Below are 17,785 nucleotides of genomic sequence, written 5' to 3' on the forward strand. Positions count from 1 at the left end.
CATTTCCACGATTTTTTTTTAATTTGCACCTGCCGGCGGGTGCCTCCATAGCTAGGTGGGAAGGAGCAGCAGTGCGTAGCACACGCTTCTTGATTAGACCGGGGTTTGAGCCCGTCACCACCAAATACACAGGATGCGGAAAGGTCAGGGAATGACCACCGCATATTCCCGGAGCAATATGGCCTTAGTTGCTAATGCTCCTAAAAACTAAATAACAACATAACAGCAGCACCTGCCGGCAAAAACTTATGTAAAGTGGAATTTCCATAAGTCGATTATTACATAAACCAGGGAATGCCTGTATATAGATCAGAATTTTTACATTTTCCCATTTTCCTGCACACCTAGGAAGAAATATCTTCAATTTGAGACCACTTTTGGCCCAATCAGTTAAACATATTTCTAAGCTGTCCTAAAGAAATGTAGTCCGTGTTTTATCGTGAGCAGTTAAGTCAGTACATGTTGAATCCTTTCTAATTTCTTGTATCTGAGGAAACTTATATATTTATTTGGTTTCACCATCTTTCCGATTATTCAAAATATGCACGTTGCGTGCCTTTTATATTTTCCCATTTTTCTGCACCTAGGAAGAAATATCTTCAATTTGAGATCACTTCCAGCCTGATCGGTTAGGCCAGTCATTCACAATGGCCATCTCAAGAAAAAGGCTAGCCCTTTTAACACTTTGGTAATTTTTTCTGAAAGGCTGCAGTGGGCTGCAAATGGGCTCCCTTAAGTACACTTTTCAGTTTGGAGAAGAGGGAAAAAAAAGTCATAGTAGGCTAAGTTTGGTGAGTAGGTTACATGTTCTTGCACAGTGTTTTGTTTCTTGCCCAGAAACTAGTAAACAGATATCACATTGCATGCTGGAGAATTATCTTAATGGAGCATCCAACCATACTTCTACAATTCAGGTCTCTTCCTTCAATTTTTTTTTGTGAAGCCTTGTCAGAACTTCAGTGTAGTATGTTTGATTGACAGTCTGATTTGGTGGGACATATTCAGCCATAATTCCTTTAATATCATAGAAAACAAGAAGCATGGTTTTCATTTTTGATTTTGACAGTCTTCCTTTTTTTGGCTTGAGGGATTGGTTAGTCTTCCATTGCATTGACTGTCTTTTAATTTCTAGGTTGTATTGGAACAGCCAACTTTCATCACAAGTAGTTACAGTACTTAAAGTCTTTTCATTCAAATTTTTTTACACCATCTTGGCACACACTTTTCTCATGCCTAAATTTTCAGTTAAAATTTCTCTGTTTCTTTGTCCATATTGAGTTCTGATGCAACCATTGTAATTCTTAAAAGATTATCACTTCTAATGAATTGCCATATCCATTTATCACAACTCTCTGCTTTTTGCCCTGCAGCCACCCAGCAATACATCTTAGAATCTTTCAGGAGGGACTGAGTCAAATGCTTTGTTAAAATTCAAATTCAAACAAACTATGTAGAAATTGTTTATCAGTAATTGTGTCAAAATAGGGTACAGTCAGTCCTCGTATAACACGTGTTTACATTACACGAATTCGATCATACACGATTTATAAATAGGGGAACGATATCTTATATAACACGAACCGAATTCGCTTATGCACGATCCGCCTTTGTGTTTACAAGAAATGGCAGTCGAACGCAGAATCACCCCAACCGAACGCAACACGACAGGAATGAAGAGAAGATTCTAAAAATGTGTTTATGGTTTTTATATCAGTGAAGGGGAAACACATTTCACCATAATAACGTAAAAACCAACACAATTCCAGCTATCGGTATAATCGCAAATTCAATTAGATCGAGTTTACTACCAGTTTATAGCAGATTCCACTAGCAGAAACGCAACTGGAAATTGTTTTTATTGTTTTATGGTAGTAACCCCTAGAGATGTGCTTTAGTAAAATGTGAGGTGTTAATAGTGTATCTCAGCCTTTACGGTGTTGTTTATTCAGTTGCTACACGTTCACAGCTTTGTTTATGTGTATCAAGCGTGCCTCTTCATCTTGTAATTGTACTTTATTCCCTAAAAATGAGTAAAATACTTAAAAGACGTGAAAATAAAGCATCCTGGTGAAGACATTGCAGATTCAGAGAGAAAAAGAAAAGCAATATCGATAAACAGAGGCGGGCTGGGTCAAAAATTCTTACCTGGGAAAATTTATAGTGGCCTCATACTAGCTTTTATGGCCAAAATCACACCGGGGTTTCCCCTGTAAGTCTTATGGCCAGTCCGCCTCTGTCGATAGAGAAAAAAAAATATGAAATTGTGAAACGCTTTGAGCGAAATGAAAGACCATGTGATATTGCACGTGCTACAGACCTAAATGAGGCAACGCCGAGAATTAGAAAGAATGCAGAGAAAATAAAAACAACTTTTATAGCAGGAACAACTCAAAGTGTAATTAAAATCCATTAGATTAAGACACAAAAAATTGGAAGAGATGGAACAGCTGTCATCTGTTTCGATAGAAAATCAAACAAAAAACAAGTTTGCTTACGATAGAAGTAAAAGCATTAGCAATATTTTATTACGTAATAGTCGTAATAAAATGTGTAAGTATTTTATTACAATTATTTATTGTGTTTGGTAATGTTTTGGTTAAAAATGCGTGTTCAATCTTGGGTGGTCGGCACCTAACCCCATTTTTCCCATAGGGCCTGTTGTTTATATTGATCGATTTTGCATTGCACGAGGCTTTCTAGGAACGCAACTATCGTGCTATACAAGGACTGACTGTATTAAGTTAAGCATGATTTTTCCTTAACAAAACCATGTTGCATATTCTTCAGAATTCCATTTCTGTCTGAATGTCCCTGGATTGCACTCTTAATTATTGCCATTAAGATTTTCACTACCACCAAAGTGAAATTAACCAGTCTATAGTTACCAACTTCACTCTTAGAACTTTATGTATTGGTGATAGCACTACTCCAGTCCAGAGGAATATTTTCAGAGTCCAAAGATGCCATCATAATTAATCTCAATAGTTCAATGCACTCTCTACTGGCCTCACATCTAGCTACTTGGTTTCCTGGACTAATGGCAACCTAATACCATTTATTTTAACTTGTAGGGGAACAATTTGGATCGAGCTTTGACTTAAAGATCATCACCTTTTTTTTAACTGAGCTAATAGTAAGCTTACTGTTAAGTGTCTAATGGCTTAGCTCCATTAAAATTCCATTTTTAATTTCCTCAAGAACTACTTTTGTTCTCCCTCTTGTGACTAACATCTGCAAACACAATTTTAAAATTATCAAAGATTCTTTAAATCCATTCATGCAAAATTAAGTTCCAAAGAAAGAAAGGGCCCCAAGACTGGACCCTGGGGACACCCTTTTGATATTTGTCTAGTTATTGATGGCAAAATTTAACCACTACATATCTATTAGTAAAGTAACTTCAATATTACTGGAATAATTGCTCGGAACAACCTGTGCCTCTCAGCCTATCCAGCACTCCTTCCCATCATACAGAGTCAAACGCTCCTTGAAAATTTACAAATGTTGCTATTTCATATTTCAGGGCAATTCTCAAGGTATAGTAGAAATTCTGCTAATGCATCTTCACGTGACCTTCCTTCAGCAAATCCATACTGCCCGAAAGAAATTAAGTTCCTGGTACTCAACAGCTGTGTAGTTCTAATGGCTATTAATCTCTCTAATATTTTTCCTATGTTGGATAGTTGGATAGTCCTGCTAAGATTAATGTTTTTTTTTTTTTTTTTTCAAGCAATTTAAGTAATGCAACTTTCCATGAAGCAGAAAAAATCCGCTCAGAGAGACACTTATTGTATAAAATTAATAGTACAGTACTTCTGGTATAAACTTGAAAGAATCTTAACGTAAATGCATTTTCAAACAGGAAATGGTTGAAAATGTATTTACATTTTTTTTCTCGATATGCTTATTCAGAGTGCAGTTTAACCCATATTAATCACTTAAAGGACCTTCTCATATACTCACCATACTCCAATATTTATTCCACTCAATACGGTAAACTGAATAGGACAGGAAGGGACACTTTTTTTTTATTTTTTTTTTAAGAGGTTAAGTGGATGCATTTTCCCAAACACACAAATGAACATATAGTAGTAGTAGTAGTAATGGCAAAGATGCACAAGAAAGCAAGTTTATATAGCATCAGCCCAAAAAAAAAAAAAAAAACCCTACACAGTTCACCTGTCCCTACAACATATTAAAGCCTGTTCCAACAATCAGCCACCTTGTGGCTGAAAGCAAACTTCTACACATATAACCTGCAACCATCCTTCCTCAATTTGAATTTATGCCCCCTCACATGTAGTCTCAGCAAGTGGAAGAATGCCATTGACATTCAACTTACTCAAACCATTCAAGGCTTTAAACACCTCAATCAGATTTCCCCGCCCACATATATTCATGCACGTACATTATAGATGTGGACACTTGTACACTTTATACACACATGAACATATACATGCACTCACACAATCATGTCTCCCCATATGCACATACACATGTAAACACTCTTGTACATTTATACTCTGGTGCCTAAGCATATATGCAGAAAGGACAATGTCAGTGTAAAGTATTTTGTGTCTATGGGCCCAGGGGTTCCCCCCATATCTGTGTTTTGTACTCTCTTTGTGTAGCACAGAACTCTGTGAAGGCCAAAGGTTTTTCAAAAAGTGTAAGTGTGTGGTTGTGTTGTGTAATGTCATGCCATGTTATGTTGTTCCTCTGACCTTTTAGCTATTGGGCCCCTGGTGGGATCCCCCCCCTTGTCCACACTTTGCCCTCAGGAGGCAGGTCAGGCAGTAGTGGGATCACATTTATTCTGGCAGGCCCTGCCACCAAATTTCTGAAGATTTCAGTGGCAAGCGACTATATACAGGGTGATTCTAAATTATTGTCAGGGTTTCCATGGCCTATTATTTTCAAACCAGAAAGAACAAAATAAAACTGCTTATGGAATATGAAAGTGTAACTCAAAAAGTTTTATTACCTATAGAATCAACACTGCAAAATGCTAAACATATGCACTTCAACATGTGTGCCTTTCAAGGCACGTAAGATGTCCAAGTGATATTCAGTTTCCCTCCAAGCGTTCTACAGCATTTGTGGTGTAACCATTTCAAACGCAGCAACAATTCTGAGCTTCAGTTCATTGAGGGAGGTCACAGGGGTGCCTCTTGTACACAGTCTTTCACATGTCCCCACAGGAAGAAATCAAGCGACATAAGATCATATGAGTGTGGAGGCCACGGAATCGGTCCACAAAGCCCAACCCAGCGCCCAGGAAAATGCATGTCAAGAAATTCTCAGACAATAAGAGTCCAATGTGGTGGTGCACCATCTTGCTGGAACACCACAGCTTTGACGTTTGACAAAATGTCTTGGGCAAATTGGAAATGGTGGAGTTTATCGTTCGGCTTTAAAGCCTGCATAACTGCAGTTTGTAGGCATGGAGGTGAAGGTGATTATGAACAACCCTCCAAACAGTCATTTGTGGTATACCTAACTGCAAAGAAGCTTGGCTAGTTGATTTTTGTGGGCTTCGAGAAAACGCTTTGTGGATTCGATCAACATCTTCCTGCGAAGTGCTCATTCTTTCCACTCTTTTTGGTGCAGAACACTACCAGTCTCTTGAAATTGCTTTAAGCAACTTCGGATAGTATTATCTGAAGGTGGATTTTTTCCATAGTGAGTTCTGTAACAACGTTGCGTTGTGATAACGGACTTTGTTTCGAAAAACCAAAGTACCCACATTGCCTTCTCTTGAACAGTCACCATTTTGAAGTCATGCCGTCAATATCTCCCAGACACCAATGCGGCGAGTACAGCATTGCCAAATTAAACTTTTTGAGTTACACTTTCATATTCCATAAGCAGTTTTATTTTGTTGTTTCCAGTTTGAAAATTATAGGCCACGGAAACCCCAACAATAATTTAGAATCACCCTGTATATAAAAAATGTTAAGCATTTGAAGTTAAGTTAAAGCTGAAATAGAGTAAGTTAAATTTAGGAGCTAGTTAAGTTTAGTTTAGGTAAGGAGCATATGCAGTAGGTTTGATAAGTTGGAGCAGGGGAAGAGACTGAAGGCTGGGGGGACGGATAGAAATATGGGGATGATAGGGAAGATGATCCCAGAATGTCAGTGGGGATGGACCCAACCAGAAGAGAGAGAGGGGAGGCAGGGGGATAGTAGACAGAAGCCCATCTCCACCCCCCTACCTGGGGATTTAAAGGGAACCAGGTTTGAATACCTGGTTCAGATTGCCAAATGGCATGTCAGCAGCAAAGCTGCAGTGTGTCTCCATTGGTGATCGTTGGCAGGTCCATGTAAGTGTCGAATCCAGTAGGAAGGTCAAACTGCCCATCCTGCTCCGGGGCTGGGATATGTTAGCTGGCAGTGGGGAACCCACCAGGCAAATGTCAGGACAACGTCAGTGTGTGTAATATGCACTTCTATGCGATCTCCATGGTTCCTCCCTCCCCATTCACCTCTTGTCATCTGTACTTGGTAAAAACAAACACTGGTTGTGCAGTTGAAACATGGGTTTGAGAAAGGTGGTGGAGTGTTGTAGGCCAGCATCTAGCTACTTAGTAGCCAGAGGGTGGCAAACACTTGGTTGGCGACCCCCTGCCTCTTGTTATGTTATTGTTGTTTGTTATTTGGTTTTTAGGAGCATTAGCAACTAAGGCCATATTGCTCCGGGATACGCGATGGTCATTCCCTGACCTTTCCGCATCCACCATATTTGGTGGTGATGGGCTCAAACCCCGGTCTAATCAAGAAGCGTGTGCTATGCACTGCTGCTCCTTCCCACCTGGCTACGCAGGCGCCCTGCCTCTTGTCCTTCTCTGCAATGAGGCATGCCAAGTTCTGCACACTAGGGCTCTTGCTGAGCTACCCAGACAATTCTGTGCTTGCTATTAACTGTGATGCTTCTGTCTGTCAGGTAACTTGAGATTAGCCTATAGATGGGGTTTGAGACCATTGCCTCTCTGAACCTCTCCTGGATGCTTTGCCCCAAAAAGCTGTCCAAGACCCCTTTGAAGTCCACGACAACACCAAGAGCATACTTTTTTCTGTTTCCCAAGCATTTATGATCACCTTGACTGCATCTTCAGTGCTGAATCCTTTCTTGTAACTGAACTGGTTCGCTGTAGCAAATGCATTGGCCTAGTAAGCATCAGAGAAGTAGACAGCTATAATTTTTTGTACGATTTTTCCACATACAGAAAGAAGAGCAGTTGGTCTACACAATTATCTTGGAGTTTATTGCTGTTTTTAAGAAGGACCTTTAGGTTTGCTTTCTTCCACAATGAGGGGAAAATCCCATGGTTGTAGAGGCAGCAAGGATGTCCAGTGACTTGTCCCAGACCCTTTTCAGGACTTCGACTTCTATTAAATTCAGACCAGGACATTTATGTGTCCTTGTGGTTTTTATGCCTTGATCTCTTTCTATCCTATTTCTGTAATATTAATGGCCTCCCATGTGAGTCTCCTCGGTGGGTGATGTGATCTAGATAACATGCTGTTCTGGGTGTTGGGGTCTGGATTGGTGCTTGGTGAATGATGGCATCAAGAATCCAATTGTCAGATTGCTCCCCTGTGAGGGTCTCTTGGCCTGTTTTATCTTTTATGGAGGATGGAATCTCTCTCTCTCTCCTAAGGGAATCTTATCCATCACAAGCTTGTATATCAACCTCCCAAGGGTCTTTGTTGCCAGATGTGTCAATCGGTTTCTCCCCCTTCCCCCAGCAGCATACTTTTCTTGATAAATTGTTCTGTAAAAGATTCTGTAATTTTCTTTGTACATTTTGGGCTGTCTGTTTTTATTTGTGGTCTGCAGTTTCTTTTGGGATGTTGGTATTGCTTTCTTGATGTTCTCATCTGGTTTCTCATTGGTGAGAGCATTTGTCCACAGGACATGGTGGTTAGATCTTCTCTTGCATTTGGGGATTGACTTATCACATGCATTCAGAATTATCTATTGGATTGGGCCTTCCTGGGCTTCAGCTGGAGTTGTTGTAGTCGGGGGTGGAGTAGAGGCATATATGCTGGTCAAAAATCTGGCTTTGTTAGTGTTAATTTCATGAATTGTTGTGCATCATGTCTTCTATTTTGTTGCTGTGGAACAGTGGTGTAGGTTATAAGGTTATGATTGCTAGTACACCAGGAGATGTGCACTTGCCAGCCTTGGATTCTATTGTAGATAGTGGAGTTGGATAAGATGGCATCTATAAAAGACTGTCCTTTTGGAATGATACAGGTGGGTAGATGATCTTGCTTGTTGACAATGTTGATGTTGTTGGCATTTATCAGTTCCACTAGAACCTTTCCCTTCAGGTCAGTTCTTGGACTGTTCTAAAGAGTGGAGTTGGCATTGGCATCAGCTGTCAATATGATATTATTGCCTGCAAGCTTTTGAATGACATTCTCAAGATAGTGCAGGTATGATTGAATGGGTTGATTGTACTTACCGTGGGAGCCCATTTTTAATATTTTTTTATTTATTTAATTATTATTTTTATTATTCTTTATTTATATTTAAAATATTTGTTGTTGTTATAGATTAGTTGTTGTTGGCTTTCACCCTACTGAAGTCAAGAGCAGCCACAAATTATAATCTTGCTGCAATTCTCAGAAAATTCTGAATTCTAGGGTGTGTAGAGCAGTGGGTTAGCAGAGCATTAAAGATGACACGAAATTTACATAAACAAACTTTTAATGAACATTATATAACCACATTTACATAAATAAAATTTCTTTTAATCAGACTTTAAAACAAACTACATATATGCATATCAATTTCATTTTTTTTTTTTAATTTTCATATATAGTAACTATGATACACTACAATTCACTATCTCACACTCATCATCAACTATTCTGAAGAAAGTCACTTCTCTTCCTTTACAAGTTTGCACACATCGCTTTACATCAGTTGTCTCTTACTTACTATAAATCACCAATGCCTATCAACTCATCTATCTACCAAAATCACCAATCAGATCTCCTATCAATTCAATTACTATTTCATTACTTAAATCAGTAGTACTTATTTCAAATCACTTCTTTCTATGAAATCACCTATATTCAACCCATATTGAAACAATTTACTATTTCATTTACTATTACATCAATAGTACTTCTACAGCCTCACCTATTTCAGTTAAATCACCTATCAGTTCAATTAATATTTTCATCACTTACATCAGTAGTACTTATTACTGATGTAAGTGGTCATCATCGCTTACATCAGTAATAAGGCAGGTCATCTGACAGAAATAAGTGAATTTCCATTCACTTATTTCTGTCAGATGACCTGCCTATTAACACATATGAAATATATTACAATTATCATCATCACCTTACATCAGTAATACTCACTGCAAATCACTTATTTCTATCTTAGTTACTCCCTTTTCTAACACAGAGCAAGGGTCCCCTTTTCTATCAAGGTCTCTGTATAAAAATAAATTTCTTTCTTCTCTTCACACATTTACTCATTGCCTAGAATCTTATCTGTTATATTATCATCTGTCAACACATTGTCTAGAATAATAGTACAGTATAGGTTACCACATTCTCATCCTGCTATGCCTATGATTTATTTTATTATTAATTCCTTTATATTATTATTTTTTTCTTTATTCTTTACCCTTTTAGTACCCTTAATATCATTTCATGGTCATTAACTTTACTTATCTAACTCAGCTTTAGTAACTAAATTGTACATTACAAAAAAAAAAAGGATTTGGAAGAAACTATCAAACAATTTCTCACAGAGTTTAGCTTATGAGTCCATGAGTTCAGAGTTCAATAAAAACTGGAACATACTTACGTTCTGAAATGGCTGCTACTTTACATTCCTTTGCACTCTGGTTTTTCCTCTGTGGCAGACAGGCTTACTTTCATTTCTTTGGCATTCTGGTTCCTCCATGGCAGACAGGCTTCTTGCATCAGTTTCAAATTTTTCTGGTGGTCTGTCTCTTCTTCAAGGGCTCATGGACTTGGACACCTTCTCACTTAGACTTCTGTACTCACATACCTGGCTCACTCTCGTCGGGACTGGATCTAGAAAGCATGTGCAGCTTCCTACATGAATTACTCTTCAGAATTACTACATGCGATTACATTACTGAGCTCGCCTATCTACCCATTGATCATTGATAGAAAACTGCTATCGATGCCCTGGAGTGCTCATTCTAAGTGGACCGGGCCTAAACACATGTGCATCTTCCTACCCAAGTCACTCTTTAAAATTATAGCATGTGATATCGTTGCTAGACATGCTGATCAACCAATGACTGGACACACACTCTCTCTCTCTCTCTCTCTCTCTCTCTCTCTCTCTCTCTCTCTCTCTCTCTCTCTCTCTCTCTCTCTCGGCACCTCTGTAGCCAGGTGGGAAGGAGCAGCAGTGCGTAGCACACGCTTCTTGATTAGACCGGGGTTCGATCCCGTCACCACCAAATACGGAGGATGTGGAAAGGTCAGGGAATGACCACCGCATATGGCCTTAGTTGCTAATGCTCCTAAAAACCAAATAACAAACAAACAACTCTCTCTCTCTCTCTCTCTCTCTCTCTCTCTCTCTCTCTCTCTCTCTCTCTCTCTCTCTCTCTCTCTCTCTGTAGATTCCTTTCCACACATCTGCATACCTTGCTCATTCTCGATAGGATAGGAACTAGATGCACTCGTAGTTTCTTACACATTCTTGACTTCAGAAATACATCATGCGATTTCGTTGCTAGACATGCCAATCACCCGACGACTGGACTCTCTCTCTTCCACGTTTACCTTAACCTTAAACTTTAACTGCACATGTTTACCACTCTTCCATACTTCCAAAACATAATATCATCACTTTCAGTCTGCACATACTCGCATTCTCTCCGCCTTACCACCCTTTCTCTCTCTCTTTTTTTTTTTTTTTTTTCCTCCTCTTCTTCATCTTGCTACCACGATTTGTGAACTCTGAACACCAAAAAAAAAAAACCTTTTTCCCTCAGAAGTTTGGAACGCCTCCCACAGGAGTCTCAACCAGTATCCATACTATGGCTAATCTTTCCCTCCTTCCTATTTGTTAAAAAAAATACCATAACTGTCTCCTCATGTACAAATCAAATCCTTTTCCTGTAATTTTCTTGTTTAAAGGCAGCATTAACCTTTTATGTTTTGCGATCGCCTCCAAAGGTAGCTATTTTCGTGTTTTCACAGTTTGCTAAAATGTTACCAACCAAGAAAAAAAAAAAAAATCTGGCACCCTGCCGCTGTTTTCTTTGACACAAACTTAGAACATCCGTACTTATGTCTAGATGCCACTTAGATCAAAGCATTCTTAATTACCTGACTGGACGGTCCTACTGATTACCCTTAGTAATCTCCTTCTCGCCTGTTCACAAATGACCACTCCTTCCCTATTACTGGCCGCTGTTTTGTTTGCTTCTTGTATTATTTGTAACTTCTTGTTTCCATTTAACTGCTATTTAATCACACATCTATAAACTCCCTATTTCTAAATCCACTATTTTCCAAACATTAACATATTTATCATATTTAAACAAAATATTCAACCTTAATATTTACCATTTTTAAAATTAATATTCAAACATTAATAATAATCCTCACTTTCCATCACCCTTCATGGATTTATTTTAGATAAATAAATATTTCCATTATATTTGTAAGCATGTACTCTTACATACTACGCTGCATGTACAAAGAGAAGATGAGGACTTATCCAAAGACACCTTCAATATAAGCACAAGCAGTATGTGTAATGCACTTACCAGAGATTTTTTTTTTCAGTCAGGTTGGGATCTGCCACAGCTATGCCTACCCAGCACCTTGAAATGCCATTTTCACCTTGACATTCAATAATAATGTGAGATTGGATAAACCTACAGCGATTTGGAAGCCTCTTTACAACACACTTGTATGAATAGAGTTCTGGAAGACATAGAACCTGTATTTTGTGATCAACAATAATCTTTGCAATTTGATTCATCATTGACAGAGACCACTGACAGTTTAGTTAGGAATTGAACTTTTCCTCCTGATTGATGTCTATTATTAGTTATGTTATTCATGTCCAATTCTTGATTTTATGTTCTCCTGTGCCTTCATGAGTTCCTGTGAGTTCCAACGAATAACCTGAGGTTGTCACTATCAATCTGTTGGAACCACAGAAAAGCCTCTGTGATGGTTTCCAAGGGAGTAATGAAGAGTCACTACACGGGAACGACAAATGTGAGGTGGCACTTTAGAGAAATTGAAATCTTCCTAGTGATTGCTCAAAATGTTCGACGAGAAGTAAATGGTCAACCTCTGCTGAAAGAGTTCAGGAAAATTCCAGAAGTTAGAAAAGGGGAGAAGGGCCCAAATAATTAAAGGACAGATGGGGGGGGGGAGAAGTTATGCTCTTAGTTAACAAGCATATAAAATCAAAGGCAGTGCACTGGCCACCCAATTGACATGAGTAGTGGCCAATGCAATGTTGAGTCAGTTTGGTGTGACATAAGCACTGGGAAAACAAAAATGATATTAGGAGTATGGTATAGGCCTAATTATTGTGATGAGTACAATGAACAAATAACAGAGAAATAGAGTGGGCCAGTAACGATTGCAAGTGAAGATGGAACAGAGATGCCTAACCTTCACTGCACGGGAAAGATCTCCGTTCCAAACGTTTGGGATGTAATCTGCTGGAGAGTTCCTCCTCCTCCTGTGCTGAAAGCAAAGCCACAGTTGTATTCTACCCATGTGAGACTGCACATGACCAAAAGATTTCTTCCCACACAAATGTTGACAATTATACAATCACTAGACGTTGATCTGAACTGGTTTGCCTGCGACAAGCAGTACAGGAGAAGGATGTCAACAAAAGCATGTGATCTGCTTCCCACCAAGTAGAGGGATGAATTTGAACTTTTAAATATTTTTGAACTGTGAAGAAACTCTATTTGTGTCACTATTCTGTGAACCACGAATTCCTCTAATGTAGATGTATGGAGAAGTAGTTCACTTGATATCTGGATTGGACTTTATTAATTCAATTTTGATATTTTGTTATAATCATTGTTACCGTTATTATTATTAGTAGTAGTATTAATTATTAGTGTTATTATTTTGTTATTATATTCTTACTATGTCTTATTATATTTATCCATGTGAAACCTCTGGCACCATGCTGTGATGGGTACATTGTATCGTACCTTTACGTACAATAAAGATTAATTTTAAATTGGAATGTCTTATAATGGACAATTTTAACTTTCCAGATGGACCTTGGGGTTAGTCACTCAAACACTAGCAAGACGTTTGTAGATTTACTACATGACTGGTTTCTACAGCAGTGTGTTAGAGAGGCAACAAAAGAGAGCAATATTCTTGATCTGATTGCATGTAAAATGTTACGAAAATGAAAATACCCAAACTTGGCTGCTTTTATGCTGCTGTACACGAAAATCAAATTAAAATTTGTCAATTGGCTCTTGTTTTCGAATTACATTTGGGGTCTCATATTAGCGAGTTTTTTTTTTTTTTTTATGTGAACCCCAAACACGAGAGGTATTAGAACCTATAGTACTTAGTACCGTGCTTGGGTTGGAGGTTGAGAAGACAAAAGAAGATATTTGTTGACATTGGACTTGAACTCCTGTAGATTGTAATTTTCAGGAAATACGTATGAGGGAAGGTTGTTCCAGAAAATGGCAGTTGAATGAATAAATGAGGAAGATGAAAAGTTGGACAATAAATGGATGTTGGCTGGTGAGGCACGTGTTCGGACTGTTTTAAAAGAGAAGAGTGGGAATTATAGAAGCCAATTCAGAACAGTGCCCATGGAAGTATCTGTAGAAGAGGCATGCAGCAGAAACAGTATGTCTATGAGAAAGCGAATGGAGAGACTCTGTTAGAGATGAATCGTTAATTAACCTAACTGCCCTCTTCTGAATGGAATCAAGAAGCCTGAGAGAGGTTTTGGGGGCACCACCCCCAGATGTGGGAACAATATTCCATGGCAGGGCGGATTTGCGATTTATACAGAGTGAGCAGCTGTTTGGAAGAAAAGTAATGCCGAGAGCGAAAGAGAAAACCAAGTTTTTTAGATGCAGAGGAAGCAATATTTGTAATGTGCTTGTGCCAAGAGAGATTAGAAGTCAGGGTAATCCCCAAAAGAGATATATTATTTTGCCTAGAAATTGGAGTGTCACTAAAGATAAGCATAGGAGCAGAAGAATCCTTTTTGCGAGATATAAGACAAGACTGAGTTTTAGAAGGGTTGAAATCAACTAAGTTGTCTTTGCCCCACTGGAGAATTACCTGAAGATTGGCATTTAAGGAATTGGTAGCAGATTTTCGAGAAGTTGAAGTTGTTTGAGCAGGACAAGGTTTCTCAAAATGGAAAGTGGAATGCAATGTGCTATCATCGGCAAAACTATGGATAGGATTTCCAGTTAATGGAAGAAGGTCATTAATAACAAGAGGAAAAGAGTGGGGGAAAGAACTGAACTGGGGGACACTGGCATTAGTGGAGAAGTTAGAAGACAGAGAGCCATCACCCTCAGTGAGCGATCAGAGAGAAAACTGGATAACCAATTACTAAAAACAGTTGGCAAACCATAAGATGGAAGCTTGTTTAGAAGACCTTTATGCCAAACACGATCGAAAGCCTTTGAGATGTCAAAAGCAACTACTTGTGTTTCACCGAACCTTTCCATTGAATTAGTCCATAAATGGGTAACATAGGCCAGAATATCACCAGTAGATCGACACTGACGGAATCCATACTGGCGATTGTTGATCAGATGGAAGGTTTCTAGGTAGATTAAGAGTTAGTGATTGATTGATTTCTCCATTACTTTAGAAAGAGTAGAAGTAATTGCAATGGGACGTTAATTGGATGGGAGAAATTTGTCACCCTTTTTAGGAACTGGCTGGATATGAGCAAATTTCCAAGCAGGAGGAAAAACACCTTTGGAATAAGAAACTGAAAAAAGGCGGCAAAGAATAGGAGTAAGTTCAGGAGCACAGGTTTTGAGAACAAGTGGAGAAATACCATCAGGACCTGGAGCTTTCTTAGCATCAAGATTCATCAAAATCCTTCTGATATCGTTTTTTAATGGAAGACCACAGGAGGCATTGAATGGAGCGTGTTGGGAATGGTGGAATGTGTTTTACCAAGATCATTAATACATGAGCTGGAAGAAAAAATGGGATGCTAGCAGGTCAGCTTTATCCTTGGCTGAAGTGACAACAGAACCATCTGGTTTCGACAGAGGTGGGAGCAGAGATGGGCAAAAGTTGCAGCCAATAGCTTTGGCAAGAGACCAGAATGCTCGGCTACCATTAGGGCAAGAAAAGTTTTCTACTCTTAGCCTGTTCAAACTCTAGTTTGGACTGATTAATAACTGCTTTACAATTGTTGCAAGCTTTGGTGTAGGCAGAAAATGAAACTGAAGAATTAGAAACAACCCAATTATGATATGCAACATTCTTCTCTTGGACAGCCTTAGCACATTTATTGGAAAACCAAGGTTTAGATAAAGGATGAGATTTTAAATTGGAGTGTGGGATAAAGGATTCCATTCCTGCAAGAATAATTTCACTGACACGATCTGAGCAAACATTGACATCAGAAGTTTTGAAACAGTAATCCGACCAAGGAAAAGAAGAAAAGAAGTCTCGCAGGTCATCCCATTTTGCATTCTTGTAAAGCAAACAACACGAGGTTGGGAATAGCCATGAGATAAAGGTTCCATTGGAGTAGAGACAATCACCAAGTTGTGATCTGAAGTGCCTAAAGGACCTCTCACTTCGACCGTGTACTTAGAAGGGTTGTTTGTGAGAAAAAGATCAAGCATATTGGCTGTATGATTAGGATTCTTGTAGGTAAATAATCTTGTAGGTAAATATTCTTGTAGGTAAATGAACAATCTGTGCTAGGTCATTAGTAATTGCAAAAACCTCAGCATCTCAACCTCCTGGGTAGGTGTGACTAGAAAATGGAAGCCAGCTGGAGTTGTGAATATTAAAATCACCAAGGAAAATTACCGCACTGTTAGGAAAGTTGGACTGGAGAAAGTCAAGTTGCAAAGAGAGGAAGTCAAAGAGCTCCAAGTGATTAGTGGAGTTGGGAGAACGGTAGAGACAACAGATGAATTTGACACAATGAGGTAGAGAGATTTTAAGCCAGAGAATATCAAAGAGAGGAGATTCCAAATTGCCAAGTCTCTGACAGGGAATATCAGAACGGACATATGCATAAGTACCACCTTTGAGACGAAAGGAATCACACAGCGAATAATTTGGGCATCTGAGATGAGCAGTAGTTGAATCAACCGATAACTGAGATTCTGTCAGAAAAAGTATGGCAGACTGCAAGTGGTTTGGCAGACTGCAAGTGGAAATGTACATCGTTCAGATTAGAATTGAGACCACATATATTTGTGAAATGAATTAGGAAGTGCTTGTGGTGTTGCCTTAGTTGATAAAGTAGAGTTACTCTCTACTTTATCAACTAAGGCAACACCACAGTTTCAGTACCACCACACTCTTGTCACGTGATCAGCAACTGTCACCTCTCTCTCTCTGCATCACATGGAATTAGCATTCCATTCCATTTTTGTGATGCTAATTCCATCACATGGAATTATCATCACAAAAAAGATACTACTTGTTTTGTTTGTACCTGTTTAAAATAATCAGAAAATTGTAGAAATTCGTGTACATAAAGACCTTGGACAATTTATTTTGATTCCAGAACATAAGATATAAAATAATAAACACACAAAAACCTTAAAAGTTACTGCCAAACCAAAATGCAACTCTCATTCAGTTGAATATATAAGATTTTGAAATGGACCAATGTGAAGATTTGACTCCACTTCACTATTTCTATGTCTCAAATGTACTTTAATCTTAATTGGATTCCATTAAAGAAGCTGATGAATATTAAAGCTATCTACTTCTACAAATCTCTTTTAAAATCAGTCGTCTTCTTCCTTCCTCTCGGATAAAATTGGCATCTATATTCCACCAAAAATCACCAGATCCAACCCCTTGCCTGCTAGCCCTAGTAACAAACAATATTACCACATTTGATAGGTGGTTTTACTCTATCTCACTCTTGGACTTATAAGAATGATATAGATTATTTTCTCCTCCTTAATTATAAACTTTATTTGAAAGGATTGTTAGTCAAATGTAAAATTTTTTTTATCAGTGAGAGTTTGTTTACAATTCTAAATGGTCCTTGAATGATAGGATTTAATCATTGTGAAATTCTAAGTTTGTAGGTTGACCTCAACAGAATCATGTTACCTGTGTCAATTGACTTAAGTTTTATATTTCGAATCACTCTTAAACAAGTCAATTAATGGATTTGTGCCTTTGGCTCTCGATTATTTGCCATGCCCGATAAAACTTGGAACCAGTCTTTCCAAAGAAAAGCTGACAAATGTATAAGGTGTAATTTGGATAAACATCTGTTCATAAAACAAGGTCATGGGTTAGTAGTGTCTACATGATGTTTTAACTTACATGCCAGTTCTTCTGTTTGTTGTGAAAACTAAAGATAAAAGCTGTATGGACTTCATTTTGATTTTGTAATTATTATTATTTTTTTATAATACACCTTTTTTCCATGATAAAATGATTGAGATAAGGCAACTATTAAAAAATAAAAATGGATTTTATGTAATTTCATCTCATTTGTATTTAGGTAGAAGACTTGAGCATCTGAATTTGCTACCTATTTCAAACATATATACTGTATATTTATTGCCTGT

General features: G+C 38.3%; 1 protein-coding gene across 1 annotated transcript in view; it reads left to right on the top strand.

Annotated features, from left to right (window-relative positions):
* Positions 1-17,785, top strand: part of Itpr (Inositol 1,4,5,-trisphosphate receptor) — a 1,293,714-nt gene that overhangs the window by 875,892 nt on the left and 400,037 nt on the right. The window lies entirely within an intron of this gene.

Source organism: Mastigoproctus giganteus, chromosome 13 (assembly GCF_048544385.1).
Source record: "Mastigoproctus giganteus isolate SK-2022 chromosome 13, ASM4854438v1, whole genome shotgun sequence".
Taxonomy (NCBI): Eukaryota; Metazoa; Arthropoda; class Arachnida; order Uropygi; family Thelyphonidae; genus Mastigoproctus; species Mastigoproctus giganteus.